A 15,810-nucleotide genomic window follows, 5' to 3' on the forward strand; every position below is an offset into this window, starting at 1 on the left:
GAATATGTACAGAAATGTGTCCCTGGGCCATGCCTGTGTCATCTTACCTAATCCACTGGATCCCCTTTCTATTTTCTGGCGGTAGAAATTCTTTGACTTGGTGTTCTTGCACATTGTGGGTTCCCCCATTTGACTACTATTTGGTTGAAGGCCTCTTCAGCCAGCAGCCTTCCTCCCAGGTCTAACATCTGTCTGCTTAGGAAATCTGCTTGCAGATCCTGCTATGCGAGTGGTCAAGATCTCCTGTAGGTGTATCTTTGTCTACCTTATCAGGAGCTCCGCTTCTTCTGCTACTCCTTGTCTGTCTATATAGGTCACTGCTGAAGCATTGTCTGAAAGAATCTTGACAGTCTTGCCTTTGTCTATTGGAAGGAAGCTCTCTTTTTGCCCATATGACAACTCTTTGGGATTGCCATGACAGAGTCTCTTGTCTTAAACCCATTTTTGAGCTAGGAATTAGAAGAAGGTAGCAGTGGGAAAAGGGCACCATTTTTGAACTGCTCCTCCACTGAGGGTACTGCAATGGCCAGCCTCCTACTGTGCATAAAAGCAGGCTGCAGCATTGGACTGTGTGGAATTTTGGTTAAGAGTTAGAGATAGTAGGTGTGTTTTTCTTGAGTTCTTCCCCTGCTTGGGTATTGAGTTTCACAGCTTGGGCCAATACCTTAGTGGGAAGAGTATCAGTGCCTGTCTTGGTGCAGCTTCTACATTTTGATTGAGAATTTTGGATATTTTTTGCCTTTTTGAAAATTTCTTTTTGTTGGGCCCTTCGGACGCAGACGGCTGCAACCTTTGCTGGTCACCTCTCTTTTCACTCCACCAGCGATTCTCGGAGCCATGGCAACCTCAGCCTGCAAATGCCGCCTTCCCCGGCATCCCCGCGGCGGTGTGGGCAATTCCATCTGCCATCTTGAATTGGGGATTACCTAGGGCACGCGTGTTGCGGTTCTGGCCATGAGAGCCGCGACCAGACCCTTACCTCCGTTTTTCTGGACCTGTTCCCGCTTTCACTGGCCTAGTTCCTGTCTTGCTCGGCAGCGTCCCGGCGAGGGCTGCGCTGCTGTGAAGCCTTCCATGGACGCCCTGTCTCTAGGTGCGCGCGCGTGCGCCACTTGGGCGCTTTTCTAGCCCGTTTCCCGCCAGTGGTGACTCCGCCCAAATCCTGACATCAGAAGCCGTGGCCTTGATAAGCCGGCCGTGGCCACCCAGTCTTTGCCTTGCAACGGGCTTACCTACCGGATCCCTCTTGTGCTGTACACAGGAGCGTCCTGCTTTGCTAATTGCTCCGTTCTTGCTTGCCTGCTACAGTACCTGCTTGGTTCCTGCTTGCCTGCTACAGTGCCTGCTTGGTTCCTGCCTGCCTGCTACATTTCCTGCCTGGTTCCAGTATCCGAGTCTTGCTACAGTTCCTGCCTGGTTCCAGTACCTGAGTCTTGCTACAGTTCCTGCCTGGTTCCAGTATCCGAGTCTTGCTACAGTTCCTGCCTGGTTCCAGAACCCGAGCCCCATTACAGTATTGACCTACTGTCCTAGTCTGGTTCCAGTTCCCAGTCCTGATCCACTACCGCCTAAGTCCCAGCGGTTGGGCTCCTATGGGCTCCTCCCGGGGGAGTACCAGCTTCCAGGGTGAACAGCACCTCTACGTCCAGCCTGAACATCTGCCTCTCGGCCTGTGGTATACTAGAGACTTTTGAATACCTTTCCCAATCTCCTGCAGGTCGGCCCAAGGGTCCACTAAACTGACATTCCCTAACAACGTGCGCATGTTGTGACTGTTGCTGGCCGACGGCTTCACTCCGCCTACCTTTCCTTGTCTGCGACTCCTCCTGCTCTTGATGGATGCCTGGCTGCCACGGCGTCTGTCTGCTGTCCTCTTCGGCGTCCTCAGACCGGCTTGGGCGCTGCCTCCCGCCATGCTCTCCTGGTACCTTAGGGGGCACGTGCCGTGTGGCCCTCATTCTTATTTCCTGATTGGTGCATTCCTCAGGGGCGCCCCCCTGTGATGACGTCACGCTGCCCGGATATTTAAGCCTACTGTTTATTGCTAGCCGTTGAGTTAGCAAGGGTAATCTTATGGATGTGATTAGCTCTCCGTACCCAGCTACTCTGCCTTCCAACTTCTATTGGACTCTTTCTGCTAACGGGGTACCTGCTCCTCGGGGGCCTCTTTGCTTCTTTCAGGTCGCTGTCAGATAACCGGTACTCACTCCTCAAGGGCCCATGTTCCCTGACCCATTGCCTGCATTCATCTCCTTTCCTACTTGGAGGAATTCGCTAAAGACTCCATCAGTGAGTACTACTATCATCTACTCCTCAGAGCTGTCTCCCTGGAACCAGGTACTCGCTCCTCGAGGGCCTGCCCCCGTTCCAGTGCCAGTGCCATCTCTTACTTGGAACTGCTCTGTGAGTACTTTGCTAACAAGTCTCTCTATCTCCAGGGATCTGGTACTCGCTCCTCGAGAGCCAGCTCTCCCTATCTCGGGGCTTCTCCATACTTGGGACTCTGTGAATGTTCTATTGTACTCATTTTCTCAGTTCTCTCCACTACAGCACTGCTACCGGAGAAACTGCTGTTCCAGTGCCCTGGGGAATCCTAGCCCAGCTGGGCTACATCTTCTACTCACTACTGCCACCTCTGGTAGCTTCTCAAACTGTCTAAATAAAGAACTATCTGTATTTGTGTGTCCAGAGCTGAGCCTGACCTGTGGCCCCTCACGAGACTTCCCCCCGTGGGCGTAGTCAGCTGCCACAGTGTCCAAGGGTCCACCCAAAACCTCACTAACTGTAACCGCGTGCCAGGCCCTCTTATTCATGTCATGGTGGGATCCTCAGGAGCATCCCCTCCACATGACGTCACCCACCAGAAGTATTTAACCCATCCAGTCTATGCTTCCTATGAGTTAGCAAGGACTTCCTTCCTGCTTATTCCATTCCATTTGGAGATGCTTCGCTTCACTACTTGAACTGTTTCCTGAACTCCTGGACTTAGAATGCCTTAGGTACCCGTTCCTCGGGGCCTTGTTACGTTCTGGCTATCCGCTTCTTGGAGGGCCTTCCTGCCTGAAGATTCCAGTTATCTTTGTTCGGGATCCTGTCTGTTCAGCCTTGTGAATGCTATTCTCACTTCCACCACCTTGGTGATGGAACTGCCAGTGTACCTTATGCCTTGGGCCACTACCGTGCTTAATCCAGCTACCTTTCGACACTACGGAGTAAGTACCATCATCTACTTCGCTCTCCTGATCTCCTGCACCTCTCTGAACTACTACTCGCTGATCCTCGGCATACCCCGTGCTGTGGGCCACTACCGGATCTACCCTGAGGGGTGTCATCAAGAGAGGAGTTTCATGGCGTACCCCGTTCTGTGGGCCACTACCAGGGATATCATCATTGAGCAGCCTTTCTACTCTGGACTGTGTTTTCTCTCCATGCCGTGGGTACTATCCACGTTTCCAGTATAATAAAGTCTCTCACATCTGTGTCTGTCTCAGTTGAGGCCATGCCTATCTTAGTGAGTCCCCACAGGGTTCCTCCCTGTGGGTAGAGTCAGCTCTCACTATGATCCAGGGTCCACAGCCATACCAGATTATAACAGATTGCTAACTCCATGGACCTGGCTCAGGTCTCAGCCCTGCAGGCCATTCCTGGCCTGGCCCAACGCATTGCTGATCAACAGAGGACCTTAGAGACATTGACACTGCTTTTAATTAGTTGAGTTCCCGACTGAATATTTCTACCACGTCTGATAAAGATGCCTTGTTGCATGTGGTTTCTGTTTGAACTGCTGTACCTTTATCAGCCCCTACTCGCTTCTCAGGAGATTCCCTGTTGTGTAGGGGCTTTCTCAACCAGTGCTGTATGCACTTCTCTCTTCAACCAACTTACTTCCCTACTGAATTAGCCAAGACCACATATATCCTGTCTCTTTTAGATGGGAGAGCCCTGGCCTGGACTTCACCTCTATGGGAATGCAATGACCCAATCCTCAGTGACTTGCCAAGTTTTCTTGCTCTCTTCAAGTCAGTATTTGATGATCCAGCTCATAAGAATGTTGCTGGATATGCTCTTTTACACCTCTAACAAGGAGCTAAGCCACTTCCGGACTATATTATTAAATTTAAGACGCTGTCTTCAGAGCTTCATTGGGACCTGGGGTGCTTACGTGCAGTTTTCCTAGAGGGCCTTCACTCTCACATCAAGGATGAATTGGCCGCACGTGATTTGCCTGATACTCACTCATTGACTTTGCAGGCAGAATTGATCATCGCCTGCGTGAGCTTTCATCTGAGGTAAAGAATCCTAAGAAACATTCATCAGGGAGTATGCGCTCATGGCCAACACCTGCTCCTCAGACTCAGCCTTCCCCTATCACTGAAGAAGATGAACCCAATCAACTAGGCTGCAGCCATCTTACTGCCAAAGAGAGATACTACAGTAAGAGATTAGGTCTCTGTATGTACTGCGGACAACTTGGCTATGTGGTTTAATCATGCCCCATCTGTCCGGGAAACATGCAGACCTAGGATCCACAGGAGGACTCTTCCTAGGTCTTACTACACCATCTCCTCCACTGTCTCTCCCAGTCTCAATTATTTCCGGGTCTCTTGAATTTCAGACTCTTGCACTTGTTGACTCTGGTGCAGGTGGCAATTTTATTCTAAAAAGGCTGGTGGAACATCTTCGGATTCCTATCGTTCCAACACCAACTCCGCTGCTTCTTTCTTCTATATACAGTGAGCCTCTCCCAGGAGAAGTCTCTTACACCACACAATCAATATGCCTGCATACAGGTTCTCTTCATACCGAGACCATCTCATTTCTGGTCCTTGACAAAGCCATTCATCCAGTAGTACTTGGTCTACAATGGCTGCAAGACCATACACCCCAGTTTGACTGGGCACCCTGGAACTATCACAATGGGGAGCAGCTTGTCACAACCGATGCTTGAAGAAAGTAACACCTATGCCCTGCATGTCAACCTCTACTACTCTCCCAGGTTTGCCACCACAATACTCATCATTTCAAGATGTGTTTTTGAAAAAAGCAGCAGATGTATTACCACCACACCGGTCCTTCGACTGTGCTAATAATTTAAAGCCTAATTCAGAGCCCCCTAGAGGAAGGGTTTACCCACTTTCTCTTTCAGAGACTGAGGCCATGACAGCCTATATTCAAGAAAATTTACAAAAAGTATTTATCCAGCCTTCAAGACACCTGCCGGAGCCGGATTCTTTTTTGTTGGCAAGAAGGATCGATCTCTTCATCCATGTATAGACTACAGAGGACTTAATGAAATTACTATAAAAGACCGAAATCCTTTACCTTTGATTTCAGATTTATTCAACAGACTCCAGGGAGCCAAGATTTTTATGAAACTAGACCTAAAAGGGGCATACAACCTGGTCCGCATTCATCAAGGAGACGAGTGGAAGACAGCCTTTAATACTCGCGACAGCCATTTCGAGTACTTGGTCATGCCTTTTGGCCTGTGTAATGCTCCGGCCGTATTCCAAAATATGATGCATGAGATTCTGCAAGATATGCTTTACCAATGTGTGGTTGTGTATTTAGACGACATACTAATTTTTTCCTAAGATCTACAAAGTCATCAGGTAGATGTTGACAGAGTCCTGCAAAGACTATGTGATAACCGTCTTTACGCTAAGCTTGAAAAGTGTGCCTTCCACCAGGAGTCTGTTCCCATTTTGGGCTATGTGGTGTCCAGCAGAGGTTTCCAGATGGATCCATAAAAGACCAAAAGTATACAGGACTGGCCTCAACCCACTGGTCTCAAAGCACTCCGCTGCTTCTTCTGCTTCATCAATTATTATCGCACATTCATCCAACACTACTCTACATGACAAAGAAGGGAGCCAACCCTTCACAAGGGTCTCCAGAAGCTGTTGCGGCTTTTCAAACCCCAAAGGGCTGGTACAGGTGAAGCTCCAGCGGCCTCTAGCTTCAGCCCATGCCACCTGCTGATACTGGGGATCCGTAGGTCCTCACCTACGGGTTGCGTCAAGCCCACCTCAGCCCAAGGGTCCACCTCTGAGGCAACACCCATCCCTTGGGAGAGGCATCTGTGGTGAGTATTATCTGATGTCAAGGAGGTCGTAGAGGTGATCCCATCATTAGTGTGGATGGGAGTAGCCACCATTGTAGGTCTTTTTTCATACTGACCATTATGTGAATGGGGGTAAACAGTGGATGTAGGAATTGAGTCCATTGATGTTTGAGGCCCCATTGGAGGTGACGCATGTGTAGACGTGTGTGCGGGATGACATAGATAGATGCTGCCATGTGTCCTAGAATGATCATGATGTGACGAGCCGGGACTGTCATGATATGCAGAAGGACTAAAGACAGTGTGCGAATAGCTAATGCTTGTGGGTGCAGTAGGAATGCCTTGTCTTGAACAGTGTCTATATAGGCCCCAATGAACTTTAAGGTTTGTGTTGGCTGTAGGTTTGACTTCTCATAGTTGATCAGGAGACCTAGATTGCCGAGGCAAGAAATGGTGTGAAGTAGATTGTTTTGCAGGAGAGACTGGTTGGGTGCTACTAGAAGCCAGTCGTCCAGGTAAGGAAATATTTGCACCCCCTGACGATGGAGGTGTGCCACCGCTACTGCTAGACTTTTGGTGAAGACTCTGGGGGCAGAGGAGAGGCCAAATGGAAGTACTTTGTATTGGAAATGCCAGTTGTCCATCTGGAAGCAAGCAGAGGTAACACCAGGAATTGGGATGCATTGGTATGTGAGCATATGCATCCTTCAAGTCCAGTGAACACATTCAATCATAGAGATGTGAATCGTGTCCTCGATCGTCTTAACGATCGATTTCGGCTGGGAGGGGGAGGGAATCGTATTGTTGCCGTTTGGGTGTGTGAAGTATCGTGAAAATCGTTAAAATCGTGAGCCGGCACACTAAAACCCCCTAAAACCCACCCCCGACCCTTTAAATTAAATCCCCCACCCTCCCGAACCCACCCCCCCCAAATGCCTTAAATTACCTGGGGGTCCAGCGGCACACTAAAACACGGCACACTAAAACCCCCTAAAACCCACCCCGACCCTTTAAATTAAATCCCCCCACCCTCCCGAACCCCCCCCCAAATGCCTTAAATTACCTGGGGGTCCGTAGCGGCGGTCCGTAGCTTAAATTACCTCCGTAGCCTTAAATTACCTCCGTAGCGGCGGTCCGTAGCTAAATCGGGGGAAGGGGGAGAGCAGGAAAACCGGCACACTAAATCGTGTAGTCTTCAGCCGGCACCATTTTGCAAAATGGCCGCCGCAAAATGGCGGCGGCCATAGACCAAAACGATTCGACGCAGGAGGTCGTTCCGGACCCCCGCTGGACTTTTGGCAAGTCTTGTGGGGGTCAGGAGGCCCCCCCAAGCTGGCCAAAAGTTCCTGGGGGTCCAGCGGGGGTCCGGGAGCGATTTCCTGCCGCGAATCGTTTTCCGTACGGAAAATGGTGCCGGCAGGAGATCGACTGCAGGAGGTCATTCAGCGGGGGTCCGGAACCCTTGCTGCACGACCTCCTGCAGTCGATCTCCTGCCGGCACCATTTTCCGTATGGACAATGGCGCCGGCCATACGCGTATGGCCGGCGCCATTTTCCGTACGGAAAACGATTCACGGCAGGAGATCGCTCCCGGACCCCCGCTGGACCCCCAGGAACTTTTGGCCAGCTTGGGGGGACCTCCTGACCCCCACAAGACTTGGCAAAAGTCCAGCGGGGGTCCGGAACGACCTCCTGCGTCGAATCGTTTTGGTCTATGGCCGCCGCCATTTTGCGGCGGCCATTTTGCAAAATGGTGCCGGCTGAAGACTACACGATTTAGTGTGCCGGTTTTCCTGCTCTCCCCCTTCCCCCGATTTAGCTACGGACCGCCGCTACGGAGGTAATTTAAGGCTACGGAGGTAATTTAAGGCTACGGAGGTAATTTAAGCTACGGACCGCCGCTACGGACCCCCAGGTAATTTAAGGCATTTGGGGGGTGGGGGTTCGGGAGGGTGGGGGATTTAATTTTAAGGGTCGGGGTGGGTTTTAGGGGGTTTTAGTGTGCCGTGTTTTAGTGTGCCGCTGGAGCCCCAGGTAATTTAAGGCATTTGGGAGGGGGGTTCGGGAGGGTGGGGGATTTAATTTAAAGGGTCGGGGGTGGGTTTTAGGGTGTTTTAGTGTGCCGGTTTTCCTGCCCTCCCCCTTCCCCCGATTTACAATTTTTTGACGATAAATCGGGGGAATTGGTATTGTATCGTGGCCCTAACGATTTTTGATGATTTAAAATATATCGGACGATATTTTAAATCGTCAAAAAACAATTTACATCCCTATTCAATCATTGGGCTGAAGGAAGGGAAGAATGGACTTGAGAGAAGTCATCTTGAATTTTTCCTTGTGGATGTATTTGTTGAGCGCACGTAGGTCCAGGATTGGACATAGGCCTCCTGGTTTCTTGGGAATAAGGAAGTATTGTGAATAGAAACCGGGATGAGGTGTCGAGGAGGGTAGTTCCTGAATGCAGTTTTGCTGGAGGAGCATCTTGATTTCCCGAAGGAGAGGGCCCTGGTGTACTGTTCGGTGTTTCTGGGGAACTAAGTGTGGTATGGTTGGGAAGGACGTAAAGTGGAGAGAGTAACTTTCTTTTATTATTGTGAGGACCCATTGATTGGATGTGATATTGGACCATGCTGGGAGGAATCTGGATAACCTTCCTCCCACTGTTGATGTCTGAGCCGGTGGCAGATTTATCTTCAAAAACCCTACTGGGTTTTTGAAGGTTGGGAGTCTGCTGGTGGACGGGTCTGTCGAGGAGCTCTTGTCCTCAGTTGTGAACCTTGTGGTTAGTAAGGTTGTTGTCGAGCTGGCTGGTAAGGTTGAGGCCTTTAATAGGAGTATGGCCTGTAGGTCCTTTGGTAACTTGGCTTCTTGTAAGATGGGTATTTTCGCCTGAATGATATAGGCTGATGTGGAGATGTCAGGGACAACACAGCTGTTTTTTGTTCCTTGAGCTTTGTGACTGTTTTGGTGAAATTGTCACCAAATAGGTTATCCGGTCAGCATGGAAGGTTAGCCAGCTTGTCATGGACATCGTCCCTGATGGCGCTTGACTGGAGCCATGCCAATCACCATGCTGCTATAGAATTTGCTGAAGTTTTGGAGGAAACCTGGAAGTCCTCATATATGGAATGCAGAAGGTGTCTGAGACCCTTTTCCATGATGTGGTATTCCGTAGGCTGGGTGGAGTCTGAGGATCCTTGCATCAGGTAAGGTTTCAGAGCCTGCAAGTTCTCAAACAGGTACTGTGCGATAAAAAACTGATGGTTTTGAATTTTTGCATTAAGCATGCTAGATTGGTAGGACTGCTTCATGAAATCATCGATGAATTTTGTATCTCAAGATGGTGGTGTGTTCGAGTGCAGCCTAGACATTTTTGCCTTTTGCATTGCAGATTTTATGACCACCGATTGATGTGGTAGCTAAACCATAGAATAAAAGGGGGGAGTACCTCATGCGATACTTGCTGTCTGTTTTATGTGAAGTTGATGGAGTAGTGAGAGGGGTGTCCCAAGCTTTCTCCATCAGTGAATTCAGCACTTGGTGTTAAAGCAGTGCTACGGTTTCACTGGGAGTGTCAAATATTTTAAGATGCCCATCATGAAGTTTCCCTTGTCTCTACATTAAGGAGTAGACCTACTTTTTCTAAAAATTGTGAATATGTTAGGTCTTCAGGCAGAGATGCAGGTTCGGGCGGGATAGCTGGGTCTGAGGGGTAACCCGTAGATGAATTATCTGAAGAAGATGTAAGTATAAATTCTTCCAAAGGCATTGATGGCCTCTGTGGGTGGACCTTCGGTGATGGTCCGGGAATAGAGGGGTCTTCCGGAATAGGTGGAATCTCCACTGGACTAAGTGGTGGGGCCAGATGTTGTTGTTCTACAAACTGTAAAAATTGCGATAGGATGTTTGTTATCTGGGTAATAGCTTGTGAAGCTAATCCAGAGGTAGAGGGTATGGAAGGTAAGGTCTCTACCGGCGGTGGAGCAGTAGGAGCTGCAGTTATCAATGGGCTATTCGGCTGTACCAGGATTGGTGGAGGTGATACAATCCTATGAGGTTGTAGGCCTGGCGATGGATCCGAAAGCCACCCTGAAGAGGATGATCGGCTGTCCGAGAAACGTGGTGGAGATACGTCTTGGTTGGAATCGACCACTAGGAGTGGAGATGGCTCCCTAGGTCTCTTATGGCCAGACATGTTTCTTTGGCTTTGGCTGCGTCGGCTGTTTTGGTTTCTGAGAGCCTGCATCGACATGCGTCGAATGCATTGGTGGTGCGTCGACTTGACGCAGTTTCGATGCACTCTCCTTAGTGCGTCGGTGCATCAGTGCGTCGATGTATTGCAGGTGCGTCAGTGCATGGATGCACCAGAGGTGCGTCAGTGTGTTGGTGCTTCGGATGTGAGTCAGATGGAACTCGTTCCCTGCCTCATTGAGCCGATGGCGTCAATATGGCATGCGGACGTGATGCCTTTGACGCATTCTCCGTGCCGTGCACTGGTTCTTTAAGGGGCATCGGCAGTTGGTGTTTTACCCTTGGGGGGTCCACAAAAGATGGCCTTCTATGAGAAGGGGACTTCTTCTTGCGTTTTGGGCTTGGAGAAGATCTGGTAGAGGCCTCTGAAGGGGCATAAGAGCCCGATGGTGCTGCCTTAAGTTGCTGGATTTGAGCTGCTCACTGGCGCTGTGCTTTGGGGACATACGGCCGCAGTCCCCGCAACTTGCCTGATCACGATCAGGTCCTAGGCAGAGGTAGCATGACTGATAGCCATCAGTCACTGACATGATTTTGCCACAGCCGCAGAATTTAAAACCTGGACGAGGCACGATAGAATTTAAGCCTTTTCCTGTGGTGATGAAGTCTTTTTCTTTTTTTTTTTACCTCACAAACTCAAAAGTCTGGAAAGACAGAGCTCCGCGTGTGATCAGTCGCGTGGAAAAAAATGGACTGAGGAGCCTCAGGCAAACGCAGGACGACACAAGAGGGAGCACCTAGCTGAAAGACTTTACTAGACTTAGAGAGCTCCATCATCTAGTGGCATGGAAGACGTACCTGGATAGCATGGCTAATTCAGCTGCTTATCTACGTGAAAACCCTGGTACCATTGGCTAGAGGAATTTGGGGTAAACACCAGTTAGGTTAGATCAGGAGGTAGGGAAGATTCCAAATGATGACCCGCTGCAGAGGTGTTCTACTTTATTGCCCTTTTCGTGAAGATTTTTTCTGAGTTTCCAGGAGGACGCTTGTGACCACCTTTCCCGCCTGAAGTGGGAACATCATTAGAGAGCTGCTATGTATCTTGCTACTGGATGTTTCCTATGAAAAATCCTATTGAGACAACTAAAGAAGAAAACTAGGAGTAAGATCTAAAATTCTATTCTGAGGACACCCAACTAAATTCTTCACGATGGGAGAGAGACACTTTGGGGAGACTCTGTAATATATTTTGCTATGAGTATTTTTGGAAGGGGTTTCCCATCTCAGCTAAGGATATTCTGCCCACCTGGGAACCTTACTTGTCTAAACCATGGAGACTGAGAGGTTCCCTGCCCAATACAGAGAGACACTTGCACAGATACAAATTGTGGAACTGTATATTCCATCCTGTGCCAAGAACTGATGTGAACAGTACCAAATTGCTATTTAAGAACTCTGACCATAAATATTTAATTTTGGATATTCAACTTGAGCCTCTAGGGCAACTAATCAGGACTCACCCTAGCCATCTCAGGCCCTGGAGGATTTAGTCCTTCCCCCTCATTGGAAAGAAGCCTATCCCAGGGCCCTTGGACTATGTTGGAGTGGGAGAAAGTTAAGAGTGGCCCCCAGACTCATATGTGTCCCTGGCCTCCTGGCCCCTAAACTAGAGATGGATTTACACCCGTCTGACTGCTTGTATCTCCAGGGAGTATGTCTTTTCTATATGGAACTAATGACCTTGAGCCACCATCCCCTCAAGGTGTAAAAAACTCTACCCCTACAACGCTGGCAACCTATAGGGCATTACTCACCAAATACAGAAGCAATATTTCAAAGGTAAAATGCAACTTCTATGCGAGGAAGATTCATGATTATCAATTTAATCCAAAGGTACTATTTCTTATATTAAGATCTAACCAAATGAATCAGCCGTTTTGTTAGCTCGGTAAAAAAAAATGCAATGATTTTGCATATTTTTTTAGGGACAAAGTTTTCAAAATTAATTGATAACATTCCCTTGGTAGCTATGCAGAAGATTTCTCTGTCTACAATTCCCAACCAGATATGGTCTACGTTTGAGAATGTATCTTCCTCTGAAATTGAGATTTTAATTAGAAAGATGAATCCCGTGGCTCATCCACATAACCCTATTCCAATTAAATCGTTAAAATTAGTAACCAATATCATTGCTAGACCAATCTCTGATATTATAAATTTATCTTTGTACCAAGAAAAATTTCCAGATAATCTGAAATGTGCTATGATTAGACCACGTCTTAAGAAACTGAATGCAGATGTGGCTAATCTTAACAATTTTAGGCCTGTGTCAAGTCTCACCTTTGTAGCTGTTAATGAAAAAAGTGGTACATAAACAACTCTCTGAATATTAGTATAGTAATAATAATATCTTATATCCTGCACAATTTGGTTTTCGTACATTGTTTAGTACTGAGACCCTACTATTATCACTCACAGTTACAGTCCTTAGAGGGTTGGAAAGTGGACAATCTTATCTTTTATTTATGCTGGACATTTCGGCGGCTTTTGACACAATTAGTCATGAAATATTAATCTATAGACTAATTGCAATTGGTATATCATATATAACCTTACGCTGGTTCGAATCTTATTTGAAGGATAGATTTTAGAAAGTGAAGACTGGAATATTTGAATCTGAACCAGTGTCACTCTCTACTGGTGTACCTCAAGGGTCATCTCTATCTGCAACACTCTTTAACATCTATATGTTGCCTTTATGTAAATTGCTGTCAGGTTTAGGACTAACTTATTATATATATGCAGATGATGTCTAAATTGTGCTTCCAATTTCTGGCTCTCTTGATAATTCTCTAAAATTATGGGAAATATATATTGCTTCTATCCACAATTACTAGCCCATACAAACTTATCCTTAAATCAACAGAAAAAGGAAATTTTGTATATTTGCAACAAGCTTGATGATAAGAGGATATTGGATACTAACAATGTGCAGCTTAGGTATGCTATAGCTAACAAAGTAAGGGATTTAGGGGTTATCTTAGACAGTAAACTCAATTTAAAGAGATTCATTAACAATCTGATCAAAGATGGTTTTTAAACTTCAAGTTCTAAAGAAATTGAAAACATACTTATACCCCAATGATTTCAGAACAGTTTTACAAGCTTTGATATTCTCAAAAGTGGACTATTGTAACACTCTGCTCGTGGGCCTTCCAATAGCTACTATCAGGCCCCTCCAACTGCTCCAAAATGCAGCGGCAAGAATTTTAACCAGTACTAAGAAATATGATCATATTATACCCATCTTGAAAGACTTGCATTGGCTACCGATTAAGTACAGAATCCAATTTAAAGTTTAATCTCTGATCCACAAAACGCTATTTAATGAAAATGTTGAAAAGCTCACTGCAGCACTTCATTTTCATACACCGCAATGGAATTTGCATTCTGCTAATATAGGTTTACTCTCAATACCACCTCCCAGATTAGCACATTTAAATAGTGTAAGAGAGAGAGCTCTTGCCTTAGCAGGTCCTAAATTATGGAACTCCCTACCATCTGATATACGGCTTGAGTGTAATTTTCAGACATATAAGAAGAAACTAAAAACCTGGTTATTTCAGTAGGCATTTAGCTGAGCACATATGAAATCCCGATCTCTCCCCTGGACATATTTTTGTCCCTGCCTAATCTAATGTCTTTTTTACTTTTATTACCTTTTAATTTGATTAGTTTTTTATTGTATTGATATGTATTTTAGGTACTAATTGATGATGTATTATATTTTAATTGATGTATTTTAACCAATTCTGCTATTTTTTAGTATTTAAATTATGTGAACCGGTATGATGCCCTATGAATATCGATATATAAAAATAAATAAATAAATAAATAAACAAATCCCCTTGCAATGTGCTCCCCCAACCAAATCTGTTTGCATCTGTGTTCAATACCACATACTAAGGGGCTTCCAGATTGACTCCTCTCTGTAAATTGAGCCTCACAGCCACCATTCTAGACTCTTCCTAGCTTGCCTTGTCATTGTCATCACTTTGTCTTAATCCTGGCTTTGCGGTGACCATCTTGACAAGTTCCTCTGCAGAGGAAAAGAGTAGGACAAATGAAGTGATCAAATTTGCAGATGACACAAAATTATGCAGAGTAGTTAATCTCAAGCGGATTATGATAAATTGCAGGAGGACCTTGTGAGACTGGAAGATTGGGCTTTCCAAATGTCAGATAAAATTTAATGTGGACAAGTGCAAGGTGATGCATATAGGGAAAAATAACCCTTGCTGTAGTTACACAATCGGGCTGATTCAGTATGGTGCGCTCGGCTGAGCGCATCGTTAGCCCCCGTTTGGCTGCGCGTTTTCGGCACGCTATTTTAAACCCCTTATACAGTAAGGGGTATAGCACGTAAAAAAAAAAGGCACGGCCAACCCCCCCCCCCAAAACTAATAGCGCCCGCAACATGCAAATGCATGTTGAATGGCCTATTAGTTATGCCCGCGTGATACAGAAAGTAAATGTGCAGCGAAGACGCACATTTTACTTTCAGAAATTAGACGCCTGCCCAAAGGCAGGCGTTAATTTCAGCCAGCACCGGGAAAGTGTACAGAAAAGCAGAAAAACCTCTTTTTCTGTACACCCTCTGACTTAATATCATAGCGATATTAAGTCGGAGGCCCTAAAAATAAAAAAAATTAAAAATCTGCCCATGGCCTGTGGGTTGGAAGATGGATGCTCAATTTTGCCGGCGTCCGTTTTCCGAACCCCTGACTGTTCAGTGGGTTCGAGAACCGACACCGGTAAAATTGAGCGTCGGCTGTCAAACACCACTGACAGCCGCCGCTTCTGTCAATAAGAAGGTGCTAGGGATGTGCTAGTGTCCCTAGCGCCTCCTTATTACCATGGGCCCTCATTTAAATACTCGATCGCGCGCCCAGGAGAGTGGCCTGGGCGCGTGTTGGGAGAGTGAGCACTCCCTTCGGAGTGGCCGGATCTCCCGTGGTTTTTACTGTATCGGCCCGAATGTTAGGCTTTATCTTAGGAGTTACCACCCAGGAAAGAGATCTAGGTCGTCATATGGATAATACATTGAAATCGTTGGCTCAATGTGCTGAGGTGATCAAAAAATCAAACAGAATGTTAAGAATTATTAGGAAGGGAATGACAAATAAAAAGGAGGATTTCACAATGCAAATCTGGTTGCCACATCTCAAAAAGGATATAGCTGCACTGAGGAAAGTGCAGAGAAAGGTGACCAAAATGATAAGGGGCATGGAACGGCTCCCCTATGAGGAAAGGCTAAAGAGTTAGGGCTGTTCAGCATGGAGAAGAGACGACTGAGGGGAGATATGATAGAGGTCTACAAAATCATGAAAAGACTTGGACAGGTTAATGTAAATTGGTTATTTACTCTCTCAGATAATAAAAGGATTAGGGGGCACTCCATGAAGTTAGCAAGTAGCTCATTTAAAAACAAATTGAAGAAAATTCTTTTTCACTCAGCACATAGTTAGCACTGGAATTCATTCCCAGAGGAT

Source organism: Rhinatrema bivittatum, chromosome 4, assembly GCF_901001135.1.
Source record: "Rhinatrema bivittatum chromosome 4, aRhiBiv1.1, whole genome shotgun sequence".
NCBI classification, from domain to species: Eukaryota; Metazoa; Chordata; class Amphibia; order Gymnophiona; family Rhinatrematidae; genus Rhinatrema; species Rhinatrema bivittatum.